This window comes from Ursus arctos, unplaced genomic scaffold (assembly GCF_023065955.2).
Source record: "Ursus arctos isolate Adak ecotype North America unplaced genomic scaffold, UrsArc2.0 scaffold_6, whole genome shotgun sequence".
Lineage (NCBI taxonomy): Eukaryota > Metazoa > Chordata > Mammalia > Carnivora > Ursidae > Ursus > Ursus arctos.
The window spans coordinates 12,251,986-12,271,249 of NW_026623078.1; positions in this window are offsets into that span (position 1 = coordinate 12,251,986).

Genomic DNA, 19,264 nt, shown 5'->3' on the forward strand with positions numbered 1-19,264 from the left:
CGATTGGGAGTGTCCAGGTGAGTCCCAGGCATAGTTTACCTGTTTAGATTAATTTGTGTGTAGTGTGAATAGGAGATCCAGCCCTATTACAGTTTCTTATAGAAAGGATATTTTCACATACTCTTTAAACAAATTTGCTGTAAATACAAAGGAAGTATCATTGGTCCCAAATGAAGCCAACCTGAGATCCTTCATTTGTTTCTGACCCTGAACCAGAAAGGAACTGAAAAATGGACTGGTTGAACTCCCTGAAACAAATGATGCTTGAGTGGTTTCATGCATAATAACTGCCTTTGATGTAAATGGGGCCATCCGTCAGCAGCCACCGACGCAGAAGTGCCCCTCATCCAGGGACCAAGCCCACCAAGGAGCTTGCTGTTTCAGGCACCAGAATCCAGCCAGAGCCTCTAGCAATCGAGGACCCTCTCTTTGGAAGATTCCCAAAAAGACTCAGAGGAAACTGAAAAGCAGGGATCTGGCATATGTCCCTTCCTAGCAATTTTATTAGGGAAGTTCACATTTTAGCTGTTGTCGGCTGCCCCCCTGCTTATGCAAGAGTAAATGAGGTGCCATTTTCATAAAATCTATGGACAGGGGGTGCTTTTCAAAAACATCCTTGAAGATAAGACCAAAAGAATATCCCTTCGGTCTCAGGTACTCCTGTCATTGAGTCAGCAGCCAAGCGAGATTTGTCTCACAACTTTACCCTCTCTTTTCTTGCATCTAGCACATGATTCTTGACAGGACAGAGCCCCCATGTTTAGGCTAAGTCTCTGGACTCACAGCTACTGTGCAGAGAAACAGTATTGCCCAGAGTTACCATACACAGCTCACAGCCTGCTCACATTACTAGCAAGTTGCTGTATGCTATTGTGCTTTATTTCTTTTAAAACAAATATATGCTTATGTGCTTGTGGTTTGTATGATGAACTTAGAATGCAAATAAAAGGAGATGGATAGAAGTCATTTTCAGACAAGATTTACCTCTAAGGAGCCCGTCAAGCAGCAATTCATTTCCTCACCTCTAGCCTGACAAACCAGTGACATTAAAGTCAAAGGCATGTCCTAATCGTCATGCATGTAACCACTTTTTTCTTTTTTTCACATTTGTATGCTAATCACGAGAAGCAAAAATAGACTTAGATTGGAAATCAAAGATTGGTTGTATACAGGTAATAGAGTGCTTGAACGCTTTATTTAAAGATAGAAGGCTCTTGAACCAGGCTTTATTATTGAACTAAGACTATCTATCCTTTTTGACACTTTTTAAATTAAGTTCTTCCTCTAATTTATGTTTTTGTCAGCTTTCTTCCCTTACCTGGTTTTAAGCTGGCTTTTTCTCCCCTCTCTCTCTAAGTAATAAACTACTCCAGAGCAGAGAAAAAAATTTTAATGACCCTAGAAATTCAGATTAACAAAATGGATCATTTGTATACAGCCACAGAATTATGAATCCTTCTGAAATATCTGTGCAGAAATTTTACCTGATGCAAAATTTCATTTTCTCTCTCTCTGACATCTCTCTGACTTCCCCCTTTTCAAAATGGAATGGTCATGGTACATCTTCACTAAGGTCAAACACTGCAAAGGAAAGAGGTTTGGGGGACAATTTTGAGAATCACACAAAAAGCTTCTTTTTTTTCTTTTGAATTAAGGGAGACAAGTTCCAAATATGTGTTAGCATATCCAATAGAAAATAGTTTGTGGAAGCTGGACTTGAGCCACCAGTTCTGCCTGCCTCCTCACTGGATGCTCAACCTGCCTCCTTATTACTGTTAAGCCAGCCTGCCTCCCAGTATGCTCTGCACCCATCTGACTTCCACGGAGTTCGAGAGAGCTTAGGACAAACAGAACAGGGGAGCAGCTGCATGGAGATGAGTGATGGCAGCCAGATAATCTACTATGATGTCTTGTTGGAAAAAATTGGGGACAACGTCATTTCTCCAACTTGACACAATCCCTGCCTGGAAAATGCAAGCCAAACTTAACATGCAAATTCTCCTGCTGTTTGGCATTATTTTTCTTTTTTACATTATGCACATAAGGGGAAAAAATAGTGGAATGCTAGGGGAAAGTAGAATTGTAAATTGCTTAGATATGATTTAAAAAATTAGGGATCAGAAATTATTTTTAAAATAACAATGACTTGTTGGTAACTTATTTCCCCCCCAAAGTCATTTGATTTCTCAACAGATATCTGCCATCAAATTCTGCTTGATTTCCACAAATGACATGCTTCTGCTTTTCCTATGTTATGTAAGCTGTTTCTTCTGCTGAGAAAGCTTTTGCTTTCTCTCTCAGCCTACCTGTATTTTACCATCTGTCCAAGTGAAGTCCCACAGTCTGTGCAGTAACTTCAAATACCAGCCACCTCTCGCCACCTAACATTCCAATCATCAGCACAGTGAATACAGAATATGCAGGCCAGAGCCAACCAGCCTGGGCTTAAATTCTGATTCACCCATGCCTCAATTTCCCCATCTTGAGAATGGGGCAATAATAGTTCCTGCCTTACCAAACTGTTATGTGCATTAGAAAAAAGTCTGGCAGATAGTAGGCACTACCTAGTGTGTTAAATAAACTAAGTGCAAGCAATATGATCCAATTTATTTTTTTTTAAGATTCATGTATTTATTTAAGAGAGAGAGAGTAGTGGGAAGGGGTAGAGGGACAGAATGTCCAAGCAGACTCCTGCTAAGCAGGGAGTCCAATATGGGGCTCAATCTCACAAGCCATGAGATCAGGACCTGAGCCAAATCCAAAAGTCAGTTGCTTAACTGACTGAGCCGCCCAGGTGCCCTTACAAATAATTATTTAAAAAAAAGATGAATATTCAAAATTTCCCAAGAGTGAATTCCAAAAGAAAATGTCAATAAGGAATAATTGAAATTCAAAGAAAGATGAAGTCTCAATTAGTTGAGGAAATGCTAAAAGCTTAATGTAGAATGATATTAAATATGATTCCTTGAGAATTACTAATATTTATAATAATGAGATACTGTATGAGTCAGAGAGATAAATGGAACGGAACTGATACTTCATGAACGGAACTCAGTGTAGGTAAGAATTTGTGCACAATAAAGTATCGCCCTGACTCTACAGATCCCGCCCTTACACCTACATGAAAGCGGTGCCAGACAGCACAGGAGCCAAGAGTGCAAGCTTGGGGGCCTGCAGGCAGCTGGCCTGGACTAGACCCTGCCCCCCCCCACACACTTCCCAGCTCTGTCAGCATAGGCTAGATACTTAAAGCTCTGAAGGTCCTGGTCTTCATCTCTAAAATAGAATGCTAGTAATAATATTATCTCATTGGATGGTTGAAGGACTCAAGTAAGCAGTGCATGAAAAGCAGTTAGCACTTGCTCAATAAGCACACAGTATAAAAGCAGAATTTTGTTTTTGTTAATTATTTTTAATGTTAAATATTAACTCTCACCTGTAAACATAACAAAATAAATTCTAGACAAGTAAAAATTTAATGTAGACCATAAACCCTATCCAGGGGGAAAAAAAGTTTGTCTCAGGATAGCCAAAGTTTTTTTTTAAGATTTTATTTATTTATTAGAGAGCATGAACACGAAAGAGAGAGAGAGCACTCAAGCAGGAGCAGGGGGAGAGGGAGAAGCAGACTCCCCGCTGAGCAGGGAGTCTGATGTGGGGCTCGATCCTAAGACCCTGAGGTCATGACCTGAGCCAAAGGCAGATGCTTAACCAACTAAGCCACCTAGGCGCCCCTAGGATAGCAAAAGTTCTAAGAATAAAATCAGTGGAAGGAATTATAAACACCAAAAAAATAATAAAAGTCTGAAGTCCTAAGATTTAAAAAGTTAAAAGTTTTGCATCAAAAACATCATAAATTGTAAAAGCTACCAATATGTGGGAAATATTTGTAACATATGCATAACATATAAAAAGCTCATAGATTTAAAAAACATATTCTAAACTCAACAGTAAGATGATAAAGGATAGAAAATGGTAAGTCACATAGTGGGAAAGTGGCATTAGGACACTTTTTCTTAAAACACCTGCTATGTATGCCCTAGAAAGGGTGCCATCACTACAAACCATGAATAAGTGGTCTCAGCTGAGCTAATGAGAGCTGTCACTAGAGGTTATCTAAGGTTGGGGTTTTCCTTCTGAAATTAATTGACAACAGTATATAAACTTTTTGTGTGTGTTTTCCCGATTATTGTGTTATAGTCTATAATCTCAACCTTGTGCCATCTGGCCCCAGCAGTCGACTTCTAAATGAGCACCAATTGGAGGAGATTTAGACCCCGACCCCTGGCCAACGACTAGGGCACCATCAGAGCCCTCCACTGTCCCTGCCGTCAGCTGGAGGAGGATCCCGTGAGGCATTCTAGGGCCTTGCCTGGAAATGATACACTTCAGTTCCCCCTGTTATTTCACTGGCCAGAACATAGTCACTGGCTCCAAATTAATGCCAGAAAGGCTAGGAAAAATAAGCTGTGTGCCCAAGAAGAGGAAATGGGATTGTTGAACATTTAGCTAGTCTCAGCCACTTTATTGTACACTCAAAGGATAGAATGTTAAGTAGCTCTAGAAAGTGATATTTCTGAAGAATATTCAATGTTATGGAAAAAGCCTCATTTTAGAGTAGTGATTAAAAAACATTAGAACATGAATCTAATTAAGTGAAAAGTCTCAATAGATAAGACTAAAAGTAATACATTGAGGAGTGCCTGGGTGGCTCAGTTGGTTAACTGTCTGACTCTTGATTTTGGTTTAGGCCATTATCTCAGGGTGGTGAGATTGAGCCCCAGGTCTGACTCCACACTGGACATGGAGCCTGCCTAAGAATCTCTCTCTCCCTCTCCCTCTGCCCCTCTGTCTCTCCCTTTCTAAAATAATAAACTAATTAATTAATATATTGAATATTCATAATTGATAAATTATGATAACTTACATTTATTTTTCTGCTTTTTGGAACATGCATGCATTACATTTATTTAAAAAGTTTTTTAAAGTAACAAATCTTTCAAGATGGAGACCTAAGCCTAGCATTCAATTCCTCTTACTGAATTCTGGAAAACAGAAATGCATGGAGCCACAGAACAATATGAATTTCAGTAAAATTCCACAATAAGAAATTGTGTCTACATATTTACCATTGCCTTTATGCATACTTCTTTTTGTATCTCATACTTTCCATTTGAGATACTGTTTCTATGTGCACTACATAATTAATTATGGTCTTACTTCCTTAAAATATCATTTTGCTTTTTTTTTTCCTCCCAGCACACTAAAGATATTTTCCTTTCTTCCCACTTCCATTGTTACTGCTAGAAATTCAGCCATCAGTATAATTTCTATTTCCTTGTAGGTGATCTCCCTTTTCCAACTGGTCATTCTTTTTGGTGTCATGAAGTTTTATTACTGGGTGTACATTTCTTTGCAATTGGCTTTGTAATTTTGGGGTTTCTCGGATTTGGGATTTAGTGTTATTTAATAATTCAGTAAAGTTCCTAACTGTTATATTTTAGAATGTTGCCTCCTCCTCACACTATTTTCTCCCTCTGGAACTCTAATAGATACATGTATGGTTTTTATATAGATACATTTATGTGTATACACACATATCAATACATATACCTTTATACCAGATGCACATTATTTGTATAATAACATCTCAATCATCTTATCTTTTTGCCAGCCCTTCATATTTCCATTTCTTTGTTTCTCTCTGGGTTGCATTTTAGGTAATATTTTTAGTCTAACTTCTATTCATGAACTCAAGTCTCTCTTTAGTTTTGTCTAATTTGCTCTTTTTAATCTTGAAAAAAGCTTAATCATCTTTTTCATTTCTAGTTGCTTCATTCTATTCTTTTTCAAATATTCAGTCATTTTTAAATATTGTGTTCTGGATTAAGAAGATGTGGTCATATATACAATGGAAATGTAATATTACTCAGCTATCAAAAAGAACGAGTTCTCAACATTTGCTGCAACATGGACGGCACTGGAGGAGATAATGCTAAGTGAAATAAGTGAGGCAGAGAAAGAAAATTATCATATGGTTTCTCTCATCTATGAAACATAAGAACTAGGAAGATCAGTAGGAGAAGAGAGGGATAAAGAAAGGGGGGGTAATCAGAAGGGGGAATGAAGCATGAGAGACTATGGACTCTGAGAAACAAACTGAGGGCTTCAGAGGGGAGGAGGGTGGGGGAATGGGATAGGCTGGTGATGGGTAGTAAGGAGGGCACGTATTGCATGGTGCACTGGGTGTTATACACAGCTAATGAATCATGGAACTTTACATCAAAAACCAGGGATGTACTGTATGGTGACTAACATAATATAATAAAAAAATATTATTATAAAAAATTAAAAAATAAAATTAAAAAAAATCGTGTTCCATTCTCACATTTTTAAGCCTTTCTTTTCTACGTTAAAATATACATTTTTAAAAAAGATTTTATTTATTTATTTATTTGAGGGAGAGGGGGGAGCAGAGGGAGAGGGAAGAGCAGACTACCCAATTAGAACAGAGTCAATGTGGGGCTCAATCCCATGACCCTGAGATCTTGACCTGAGATAAAACCAAGGGTCAGATGCTTAACCAACTGAGCCACCCAGGTGCCCCTCTACATTAAAACATATTAAACCTACTTATTTTATATTCTAAATCTGGTAATTCCACTATCTGAACCATGTTCTGACTGAGGTTTTAGCTTTATTATTTCTGTAATTTCCTTTGGAGATTTAAAAATGTGTGTCCATGTGTCTTGCAGAAATTTTTTCAGACCTACCTGAAATAGCATTACTTTGAGCAGGTTTTTACTTGCTTTTCTGCTAATCACGTGAAAGCATTACCAATCTGAGACCACTTTATATTAAATTCTCACTTCCAGGTTTTCAACCACATAGGTGGTATGAATTCAGGCTGCAAGGAGGTGTGAAAGCAACTCTGGGATACACATATTCACAGGAGGTGATTTTTCTCCCACAGAGCCCAGTTCAAATCATGCTATTTTAATTTGTATTCATCCTTTCCCGGAGGCGGGGGGGGGTGGGTGGAGGGGGGGGGATGGACCTCGAGCCCTAGCTCTTTGCTCTGGAGAGCCCAGGAGAGATTCTTTCCCTCTCGTGTTCCCTTAGGAATCACAACAGAAGCTCTGGTTCACAAAGAGTTGGCAATAATCCTCTTAGGGCCAAAGTTGCTTTGACATTTTTGATCAACCCTTTGAGGTCCCTGATTTTAAATTGTTTTCAGCCTTCTGTTGACTCCTTCTGTTTATCTAGCTCAGTGATAGATTTCAAAACAAAATTAATCCAGCTTTTTTTTTTTCTTTTTAAAATGGTTTCCATTGGGAGGGTATGAAAGTTCGTTTGTTCACCAGGCTGCCAAACACAGAAGTGTTTTTCTCTATTTGTAATCTTTTACTTACTAAGCAAGGTAAGAAGAATATGGTTGTTATATTATTATACGGATTTTTGTAGACTTGAACACTCATGAAAAATAAGAGAAAAACCAAGCATTTAACTCAAGAAGATAGAGGAAAAAAATCAAGATTAATAGAAGTAGATGGAAAGGATGACTAAATTATTAAATGTCAAATAATTTAGAGAACAAAGAATTAGATATTGATGTGATAAACAAATATAAGTGGGTTTTTGTTCGTTTGTTTGTTTGTTTGCCCAAATCTGTGAAATAGACTAGGCATTGGAAAACTGTGGCTTGCAGGCCAAATCCTGCCCGCCACCTGTTTTTATTTTACACTCGAGTTCAAATGTTTTTTAGATTTTTAAATAGTTGGAGGAGGGGGAGGAAGAGGAATAATATTTCATGACACATGAAAATTATATAAAATTCAAATTTCAGTGTCCATAATAAAGTTGTATGGGAACCTGGCCACACTCATTCATTTACGTCCTGTCTCTGGCTACTTTCATGTTACAAGAGCAGAGTTAAATATTTGTGACAGAGGCTGTATGGCCCTCAAAGCCTGTATTTTCACTCCCTGGGCCTTTGCAGAGAAATGTGCTGAGCCCTGAAATAAACAAACCTTTGACAGAATTGCCAGAAAGATGTGAACACAAGAGAAAGAAGAAGTTGAGATGCACAACACGTATTAAAAAGAACATGCATGCAAATGCAGAAGAGATGTCAAACATTATAGCTCTCTTTGAAAGTAAATTTGAACGTATCATTTTTTCACAGTTTTTATTTTTTTAATTTTTAAAAATATTTTCATTATTTATTTTTTAATTCAATTAGCCAACATATAGTACATCACTAGATTCAGATGTAGTGTTCAATGATTCATCAGTTGCGTGTAACACCCAGTGCTCATCACATCACATGCCCTCCTTAATGCCCATCACCCAGTTACCCCCTCCCCCATGCACCTCCCATCCAGTAACCCCCAATTTGTTCCCAGAGTCAAGAGTCTCTCATGGTTTCTTGAACATATCATTTAAACAAATCATTTTCTAGTAAAATATTCATTACTAAAATGTAATCAGAAGAAGTAGAATATCTGAATAGCTTGCTAACAATGGAAGAAATATTTAAAGTTGTCATAGAGATATACCTCCTTCCTTTCAAAATGATCATGTGTGTTAATATTTTACAAGCAAGTTACCTACAGATGAAATAATTTCTATTTTATTTAATTGTTTTGAAGCATAAATTAGAGAGGAAATGTTTTAGATGTGTTTTCCAAAATTAGTATAACCCTGATACCAACATATGAAGAAGATAGCATAATAAATGATATAAAATTCCTGAAAAATGGTCACATTTAAAATAGTCATGAAGTTAAAGAATGATGTGATCTGGACAATTAGTGTCTTTTCTAAAACTATGAGAATGTCTTAATATTAAGATGTTTATTTGCGTGTTTGAGTATAGGGAAAAAGTCAAACTACTACCTCAACATTTGCCAATAATACATTTGATACAATTGAACATTTATTCTACACAGAAACTAAGTGAAACAAGAATTGATATTTATTTCTAATATAAGAAAGCCTATCTCAAAGCAACTGCCAATATTTGCACAAACTTGAAACATGAAAACATTTCCATTTACGTAAGACAAAAATATATTAGCTTCACATTAGTCAACATTTTCCTGGAAGTGCAATTCGATAAAATATTAGAAAGTGAGCAGAGGATCTATTATTATTTGCTGATGTTATTATGATCTACTTGGAAAATCTAAAAGAATAAACTGAAAAATGATGAGACGTAGTATGAATGTCTTCTTTCCTTCCTTCCTCCCTCCCTCCCTCCCTCTCTCCCTCCCTCCTATTCTGGCACTAAATGTCCCAGTAAGGAGGTGGTGTGGCCACAACCTGGCAAGGCTATTGAAGTCCAGGCAAGGTTAAGGTGGTATCCATGCCGTGCAGGTATCATGAAAGCCTGGCATAGGGTGAAGAGGGCTTCCCACAGCAATGCATCTATAGTTCATCGAGGGTCTCCAAACTTTTGGAGAAGGAATAGCAGCCTGTTTTGATTTTTGACAAAGGCATCCACATAGGGTATGGAAAAGATTTGGAGGTAGAAGCAGTGAAAGAGACTGATTAAATACTAGGATGTTAAAGGAATAATAAAATATGTGGAGGATATCGGGAGCCATGTACCCTACTGTCAGAGAAAGGAGTTACAAGTATGAAAAGGGAGAAAATTAAAATAAGCCCTATGTTGCTGAACTGGAATTGGAGGCATTGAGTGTGAATCATGGTCTTCAATATGTATATAAATAGATGTAGAAGATTTCAATGGTATGTGTGTGCCTATATTTATGTATGTATGTTCCCTACCACTGTTCCCTGAAAGCACCTATGCGCAGCAACACCTCCATGGCAACGGGCACGCCTGGCTCCTAGATCCTGGTTTCTAAATATCATGCTCCACTAAAAGGAATTGTGGCTCCTAGTAGAAAAGGCTGACTCTGAGGCTAGGGCCAGGGGCAGAAAACTACAAAGTGGACCTGAACCATTTTGTTGTGCCAAAGAATGATGGAATATGTCAAAAGAACACAGGAGCCAGTTGGAAGGAATTCTTTTGCTGGGACAATCTGAACATCACCATAATGATAGCAACTTATAACCCTCTGATTAATGAATCTATACAGGTGTAAAAATACAAAGAAATAAATGGAGAAAACAATCTCTTCTTTAGAGTAGAATGCCAACAAATACACATAGAATGATTGATGCCATTAGCAAAATCACCATTTAGCCATCATTAAGGAAAATAAATAAGTCAAGAAGCACCAATGGATGCTAGGAAGTGGTGAGTAAAAGTTTTATAAGGGACTTTCTTATCCTTTCTCAACACTACTCAAGGGGGGAGAGGCATATTTACTATTAAAAAAAGTAAATTTTTTGTAGAGAAATCTGCCAGATACTACCTAGTATTAATTTTCTAGAGCTATAGTTAACAGATGACTATAAACTGGTGATGTGAAATGACACAAGTTTATTCTCTCGCAAATTTGAAGGTTCAAAGTCTAAAGTCAATGAGATAGCAGGACGGGGCTCCCTCTGAATGCTCTAGGAGAGGGTCCTTCCTAGCCAATACTGGCTTCTGCTGGTTGTTGGTAATCTTCAGTGTACCTTTTGGCTCATAGACACATCACTCCAATCTTTGCTTCTGTCATCATGTGGCCTTCTTCCCTCTGTTTATGTCTTCAAATCTCCTTCCTCTTATAAAGATACCAGTCCTTGGATTTAGGGCCCTTACTACTCCAGCATGACCTCATCTTAGCTTGATTACATCCACAGAGGCCACAGTGGATTACGTCCACTTATTTCCAAATAGAGTGGCACTCACAGGTGCCTGGGATTAAGACTTCAACCCCTATATTCTTGGGAAATGTAATTCAACCCACATCACACCTTTTTACTTTTTTTATTATTGTTTAAAGATTTTATTTATTTATTTGAGAAAGAGTGAGAGAGAGAGCACAAATGGCAGAGGGGGGGCAGAGAGAGGGAGAAGCAGGCTCCCCAGTGAGCAAGGAGCCCAATCCCAGGGCTCAATCCCAGGACCCTGAGATCATGAACTGAGCCAAAGGCAGATGCTTAACTGACTGAGCCACCCAGGTGCCCCAACCCACGACATACCTTAATCAAGAAATCTAAGTGGACACCAGTAATGAGACGAACAGAATCATGCACTGATAGGATGCAATGAGAAGGATGTAGCATCACTTCTGTGATGTTCCTACCTATCCATAAAGTGAATGTAATCATGAAGAAACAAATTCAAGTTGACAGATGTTCTATAAAAAAAAGTCTATAATATTCAGATGCCAAGGTCCTGGAAGTTAAGGAAGGACTTAAGAGCTATTCCAGATGGAAGGGGTCCAAAAAGACATGATACTAAATGCAATGCTTCATCCTGGATTTGATTGTTTTCCTGTAAAAGACATTATTGGGACAACTGAAAGTATCTGAATGATTTCTACACATGGTAGAAATCTAAGAAGTTAATTTCCTGAATTGGATGGTAATTTATTATATTGTAATTATGTCCTTACTTGTAATAATTACTATAGTATTTGAGGTAATATAGCATAATATAAGTAACTTATTCTAAAGTAGTTTGGAAAAAAATGTCCTTTATTATTATTAATGCATTTATTTATGCATTTATTTATTAATGCATTTATTAATTTTATTATTAATGCATTTATTTATTTCTGTAGGTCTGAATTATTTAGAAATAATAATCACTTTCGCATAAAAAAGATATAAAATGACTGAGGGATATTTAATAAGTTTCATTAAATAAAGAAACATTCTATGTTCCTATATGAAAATATCTGTATATTTAAAATGAAGTTTTCATGTAAATTTTTAGCAATTCCAATTAAAATGCCAGAAAGATTTTTTCATACCAAGTAAATTTGAAAAAAAAATGGTGCGTGAGTACATACACACACACACATGCGCATACCTATACTTATAAAGAGAAAAATAACAGAAGAAACTTAACATCCAAGAATTAAAATATATCACAGATTATATTAACTTAAGCAGTTAAATGGTATTTTTCAAATTCTTTGGATCCAGAAATATTAATTTTGGAAATTCACCTGAAGGAAATGATTTTGTATTACTCAAAAAGATTATATGTATATTAAGAATCTCATCAAAAAGATGTTGATCATATCAAAACTTATAAACAAGTTAAGTGAACACTTATATCCGTATTATTGTATTCAGGATAATTTTTTTTCTTATGCTTTGTCCTAGTCTTTTCAGGCTGCTGTAGCAAAATGCCATAGGGTAGCATAACAATAGAAATTTATTTCTCCTGATTCCGGAGACTGGGAGGCCCAAGATCAAGGCACCTACAGATTCAGTGTCTGGTGACAGCCCACTTCTTTTTTTTTTTTTTTTTTTTTTTTTATTAATAATGATTTTTTATTATATTATGTTAGTCACCATACAGTACATCCCCGGTTTTCGATGTAAGGCTCGATGATTCATTAGTTGTGTATAACACCCAGTGCACCATGCAATATGTGCCCTCCTTACTACCCATCACCGGTCTATCCCATTCCCCCACCCCCCTCCCCTCTGTAGCCCCCAGTTTGTTTCTCATAGTCCATAGTCTCTCATGTTTCATTCCCCCTTCTGATTACCCCCCCTTTCTTTATCCCTTTCTTCCCCTACTGATCATTCTAGTTCTTATGTTCCATAGATGAGAGAAATCATATGATAGTTGTCTTTCTCTGCTTGACTTATTTCACTAAGCATTATCTCCTCCAGTGCCGTCCATGTTGTAGCAAATGTTGAGAACTCATTCTTTCTGATTGCTGAGTAATATTCCATTGTATATATGGACCACAACTTCTTAATCCAGTCATCTGTTGAAGGGCATCTCGGCTCCTTCCACGATTTAGCTATTGTGGACATTGCTGCTATGAACATTGGGGTGCATATGGCCCTTCTCTTCACTACGTCTGTATCTTTGGGGTAAACACCCAGTAGTGCAATGGCTGGATCATAGGGTAGCTCAATTTTTAACTTTTTAAGGGACCTCCACACGGTTTTCCAGAGTGGCTGTACCAACTTGCATTCCCACCAACAATGTAGGAGGGATCCCCTTTCTCCACATCCTTTCCAACAATTGTTGTTTCTTGCCTTGTCTATTTTTGCCATTCTAACTGGCGTAAGGTGGTATCTCAGTGTGGTTTTGATTTGAATTTCCTTGATGGCTAATGATTTTGAACATTTTTTCATGTGTGACAGCCCACTTCTTGGCTCAAAGAGAGCCATCTTCTCACATTCCCACATGATGGAAAGGGCAAGGGAGCTCTCTGTGGTCTCTTACAAGAGCACTAACTTCATTCATCAGGTCTCTACCCTCATAATCTAATCACTGCTCAATGGCCCCACCTCCTAATACCATCACATCCAGAGTTAAAGATTTCAGCATATGAATTTGGGGGGGAACACAAACATTCAGTGTATAGCATGCTTTATTTGCACTTATTCTTTTTTTTTCAATTCCTGTATCATATTTAGGTAATACATTCCATCGACAATTTAAGAAGTACTTCATTTACTGAAATGTTGAGAGAGCATTTCTTTTATAGATAAAGCTTGAACACAGGTAAGAAATTTTAGAATATGGTTCACGAATAGTTGCAGGTCCCATCTAGTTTGAGAATAAAATGTGTATTAGGTAACATCTAAGTGAAATGTCTAGAAAATGGTTTATACCAAGTAAATTGATGCATTAACTCTTGAAAAAGGTTTTTCTCACTTCAGTTTTCTGAAAAACTCACTTAGTTTTCCTCCTAACTCAGTGGGCACTACTACCCCTCCTCCTTTGCTGGTTTCTCCCCATCAATCTTACTTCTGTCTGTGGGAATGCATGAGAGATCAGTCCTTGGACTCCTCATGTCTTTATTGATACTCATTTCTGTATTGATGTCATCAAGTCTCATAGTTTTAAATAGGATCTCTCTGCTAAGGATTTTCAAAGTTGTAGTTCTAGCTTGACTCTCTCCTGTCAATGCCAGTCTTGCGAGGTAAATGGCCTACTTGCATTTCCTTTCAGATGTGAAATAGACATCTCAAATGTAACACATCCAAATGTGAAATTCTCCTCTTCCTTTTTCCATATCTGCTCTATCCATGGTCTTCCCCATCTCAATTAATGACAACCCATCCATCCAGCTGCTTAGCACACACACCTAGAGCCATCCTTGACACCTCTCTCTCTCTCTCTCTCGCTCCGCATGTCCAATCAGTCAGCAAATCTTTACACTCTTTCTTCAAAACCCATTATCCAGATAAGATAATTTCTCACCATCTCCATGAAATCTGCCCACCACTTTGGTATAAGTACCATGACCTCTGGCCTGAGTTACTGCAGTTGTCTCCTAGCAAGTACCCTTACTTCCACCACTGCCTTTTTACTGTGTTTTCAAAATATTATAACCAAAATGTGTTTTTCTTAAGCGTTCATCAGATAAGTTCTTCAGAGGCTCTCCAAGTTATTGTGAGTGAAAGCCCTCATCCATACAATGGTCTCGAGGTCACAGGCCTTGTGGCTCTCCATGACCTGTCTGATGCCCAACCATGTTGGCCTAGACACACAGATATATTCTCTATCAGGGCAGCACAGTTGACCACCCTCTTGGCCCAGATTGCTTTTTTTCCATATCCCCCTATTGCCCCTTCCTTCATCTTAAAATCCTTCCTCAAATGTCATGTTTTTAGTGAAGCTCTTTCTGGCCATCCTGAGATGCTAATTCAGTGCCTCTTCACACTAAACTATGGGTCCTCCTTACAACAATTACATTCCAGCATGCCTAATAATTCACTTATTTATTATACTTATTTTCTGGCCTCTCAGCTAGAATGCAAAATCCTTAAAGGCTGAGATGTTTGTTTACTGTGTTCACTGATGTGTAGAACAAAACTTACATTGAGGAAATGTCCACTAACCTTCTTGAAACAGAAACTACATTGATAAACAAATGTGAAGGGTCAAGGTGGAGAGTGTCTATTCAGTTTTGTGGGGGGGGGGGAGGAGGAAATCCACCAAAGGTGTTTTTAAAAATACAATGGTACTGGGTTGTATCCCAGATAGGTTAATATGGTAACAATTTAAAGAACAAAGTATGAGAGAAAAAGATTCAAGATACTTGCTGGAATACGATAGCCCAGGAAAGGAGAAATGAAGGCCTGAAATAGGACAGCAATGATGGCAGTAGAAGTCAGAAGCCCCGATGACTTCTGATTTACCTGATTTAATTCCTAGTTATAATAGAGGTGACAAGAAACAGGTATAAATCAAATACATTTCCCAGACTTTGTGGAAAGTGACCTGGATGATAATGACAAAAATGCATAGGATTCAGTGAGAATTCTCATGGGACAGAGAATCAAAGCACCATTCTGGATTAAAAGCATTAAGGTGTAGGCGGGAAATCCAAATTAAGATCTAGAGAAGGCAGTGGAAAAAGTGCCTCTGGAGCTCAAGAACTGGGTCGTGTTGGATGAATATGGGAGTCCTAGAGAAAGAATGAGGTTTTAGAAGAAACAGGACTTTTCTGAAACAGGAAGATACATGTACATCAGGTAGAGGCTCTTGATCTTGGAATTAGCAAGTAAAACACAAAATGGACAAACAAAATCTTTAGGAAATAACTAGAGCTGAGTTTATGAATTTTCTGCTATTTGCCAAACATGTGAAAAAGAGTTTTAAGTGCTGGAAAGACCAATATTGTAACTTTTCTTAGATTCCATATTTAGTAGATTTAAGTGTACTATCTTAGCTATATATAATCTTACATACATAAATTTATAATATGATTAGGTATTAGAAGCCCAAAATTTACTTGAACTCTAAACTAGGATCTGTGTGTTTCCCAGGCACAGCTTTCAAACTGGAGGTTACAGTTGTACAATAAAAAAAAATCCAGGGTGAGGTTTTGTAAGAGTTTTGACTTAAGAAAATACACTGGGATGATTCTAGATCATGAATTGCTCAAAGTTGCCAGGGTCCATAAAGTGACTCCCTAAGTAAATTTCTTTGAATTTGCCCAAATTCCAAGGTCCAAGATGTAGAGATCCTAATGAGATCCCGAGGGGAACGTAAAAAATGAATGCTACTTGGTCTTTTTAATGATTTGAAAAGTTCTGTCATTTCCAACATACGGGTATTCTGTCAAATTCTATGTTAAAAAGTAATGCTTAGAAATCTTGCCATCTGCAATAACGTGGATGCATCTGGAGGGCACAATACTAGGTGAAATAAGCCAGACAGAGAAAGACAAATACAGTATGGTCTCACTTATATTCAGAATCTTCGAAAAAACAAACTCATATACAGAAAAGAAACTGGTGGTAGTCATAGACAGTGGGTGCGGTGGATGAAATGGGTGAAAGGGCTCCAAAGATACAAACTTCTGGTTGTAAAATAAATAAACCCTGGGGATATAATGTATAGCATGATGACTGTAGTTAATAATACTGTATTGTATATTTGAAAGTTGCCAAGGGAGTAGATCTTAAAAGTTCTCATCATAAGGGGCGCCTGGGTGGTGTAGTCAGTTAAGTGTCCAAATCTTGGTTTCAGCTCAGGTCATGATCTCAGGATCATAAGATCAAGTCCCATGTCAGGCTCCACACTCAGCAAAGAGTCTGCTTGAGATTCTCTCTCCCTCTCCCGCTGCCCCTCCTGCTCATGTTCTCTCTCTAAAATAAATAAATCTTTTAAAAAAAACTTCTCATCACAATAAAAAAATATTTTTGTAACTATGGAAGGTGACAGATGTTAACTGAATTCTTATGGTGATCACTTCTTTAATGTATACAAATATCAAATCATTTTGTTGTACACCTAAAACTAATATGTATCAATTATATGTCAGTTATATCTCAACAGAAATAATAAATAAAGTAAAATAGAATAGATTTTTTTTAAAGTAATTCTGAGTAACTAGGGAAGCCAGTAAATCACATGCAGATTAGATATCAAAATAACATTGGGGTGCCTGGCTGGTTCAGTTGGTGGAGAGTTTGGCTCTTGATCTCAGGGTCATGAGTTCAAGCCCCACTTTGGATGTAGAGATTACTTTAAAAAAAAGATATCATAATAGTATTGTTGGATTCTCCCTCACTCATTGCATAAGTTTACTTTCCATAGCTCTATTTTTTCTGAATATAAGTGCAATAAATGGACATTTGTGAAATTTTTGGAAAAATAAGAAAAATCACCTCTGATCTTGTCAACCAAGATAATCATTGTTAAGATTTTCATACAGCTCTTTCATTTTGTTTTCTGCATGTGAATGCACATGTGCATATGTGTATGTGTCATATGTGTGTGAAGTACCCAGACATATAGTTTTTACATACTTTGTATATGTTTCTATATTATTTCACTCATTATAATGGTATAAGCAGTTTCCTATTGATAAAACTGTTTTCAAGAATCATTTAATGATTACATAATAGCTTTTGCATGTATAACTTAACTGACCATTCTCTGATGTTGGATATTTTGCTGTTTTCCACCTAAAGGGTAAATTGTTTCCATGTGTAAACCAAAGTGAAGAGAAAAGGAAACGGAGACTTGAGTGGTAGGAATTTCTTCACCCAAGCAGGAGCATAAAATATTTTTAAAGTAACCTTAGGGGTCTTCTGTTTTCTCCCTGATTGCTGCTAGTGACATACCTGGAAACAGTATTGAAGGTCATATGAACTCTTCCAGGAAGACCAGGTAAAAGGAATGAGCACATCAAACTGTTTTTTACCATTTCTAGACATGTTTTTGTATACATTCATTCTAGTCTGTTCTCAATACCAACACTGACCCCAAAGCACAGCAAACCAAGGCAGACAAGCCCTCACAGAGCGTGAGTGAAGACATGCTGACATCAAGCTACATGTTTCTAACCATTTCCTAAAAAACAGAATAAAAGATATTGTTTGCATTCAATAGTTTGTAGAACATTTTACTGTGAATTTTCTTGCTTAGTTCTCAAAATAACTGTTAATTTGACAGTGCAGATAATTATATTATTTTACACTGGAAAATGTGGGCTTAGACAGGCTACAGATTCTAAGGCTCACACAGTCAAAAATTAGTAGGGCTGTGGTGTGAAGACAGGTTTCCTGACTCTTTCCTTGTGTCCTATGTTTATACCATTTCGGAGGGGAAATGCTTGATTTACTGGAGGTTCTAAAGAGTAAGAACGATTTCCCAGAAACCTCTCCTTGAATTTCATTCATGTGCTTGCGTCTTATACCCCCTTCTGAAAGGATGACTGTGACCAGGGAGTGGGTGGCTTTGGCCAGTTTCTGAACTCGTCCCCAGCAAAGAGGAAGAGCCACCTGGGACCAATCAGGCTTTCCCCCAGCCTGTGAGGCAGTGAGTGAAGGAAGACGCTGGAGAGGTGGCCAGCACTGTCCACCATGCTCCCCACATTTCCCAACCAGACGCCTTTGTAGGCTCAAAGAGTTTGGGGTAGTTGTCTAGTCAATATCAAAGCCAAGACTTTAAGCATTGTAAATCTGCCAGTGCTAAACATGACACACAAAGAGACGTATTTTATTTTTACACTACTTCATGAAACATTACCTAAGTGCCTACTGTGCTCCAGTCTCTGCAATAGACACAGAGAGAAAAGCCACCGGAACAAGACAAAGCTTCTGTCTTCCTTCTGATGAGCAATGAAGAATAAAGACATAAATAAAGACCTAGCATAAGGGTCAGTATTGATAGGCTTGAGGAAGAAAAATCAAACAGAGTAAAGGCAACAGAAATGAAGTGTACTGAGTGGCAGTGGCTACCCTAGACAGAATAGTCAGCTATGTGTCCTTTTCAAAGGTTAGAAATACAAGTAGTGCCTTAAAACTATGATATATGGGGCTCAGTTGTTAAGCATCTGCCTTCGGCTCAGGGCGTGATCCCAGGGTCATGGGATCGAGCCCCACATCGGGCTCCCTGCTCTGCTGGGAGCCTGCTTCTTCCGTTCCCACTCCCCCTGCTTGTGTTCCCTCTCTCACTGGCTCTGTCTCTCTCTGCCAAACAAATAAATAAAATCTTAAAAAAAACCCTATGATATATGGGTATTGTTGCTTAGCTTGAGGTTAGTATTTATTTATTTTAAATAGTGAGTGTATCTAAATAAAAATATTGATAAATAATAGTAAAGGAATGCATAGATATAAAATAATTAGGAAAATAGTACCCAAATGACAGATATCTAGATGGGGTGGGGAGCTTTAGGATATCTTTCTGCCTGTTCTCGTGTTT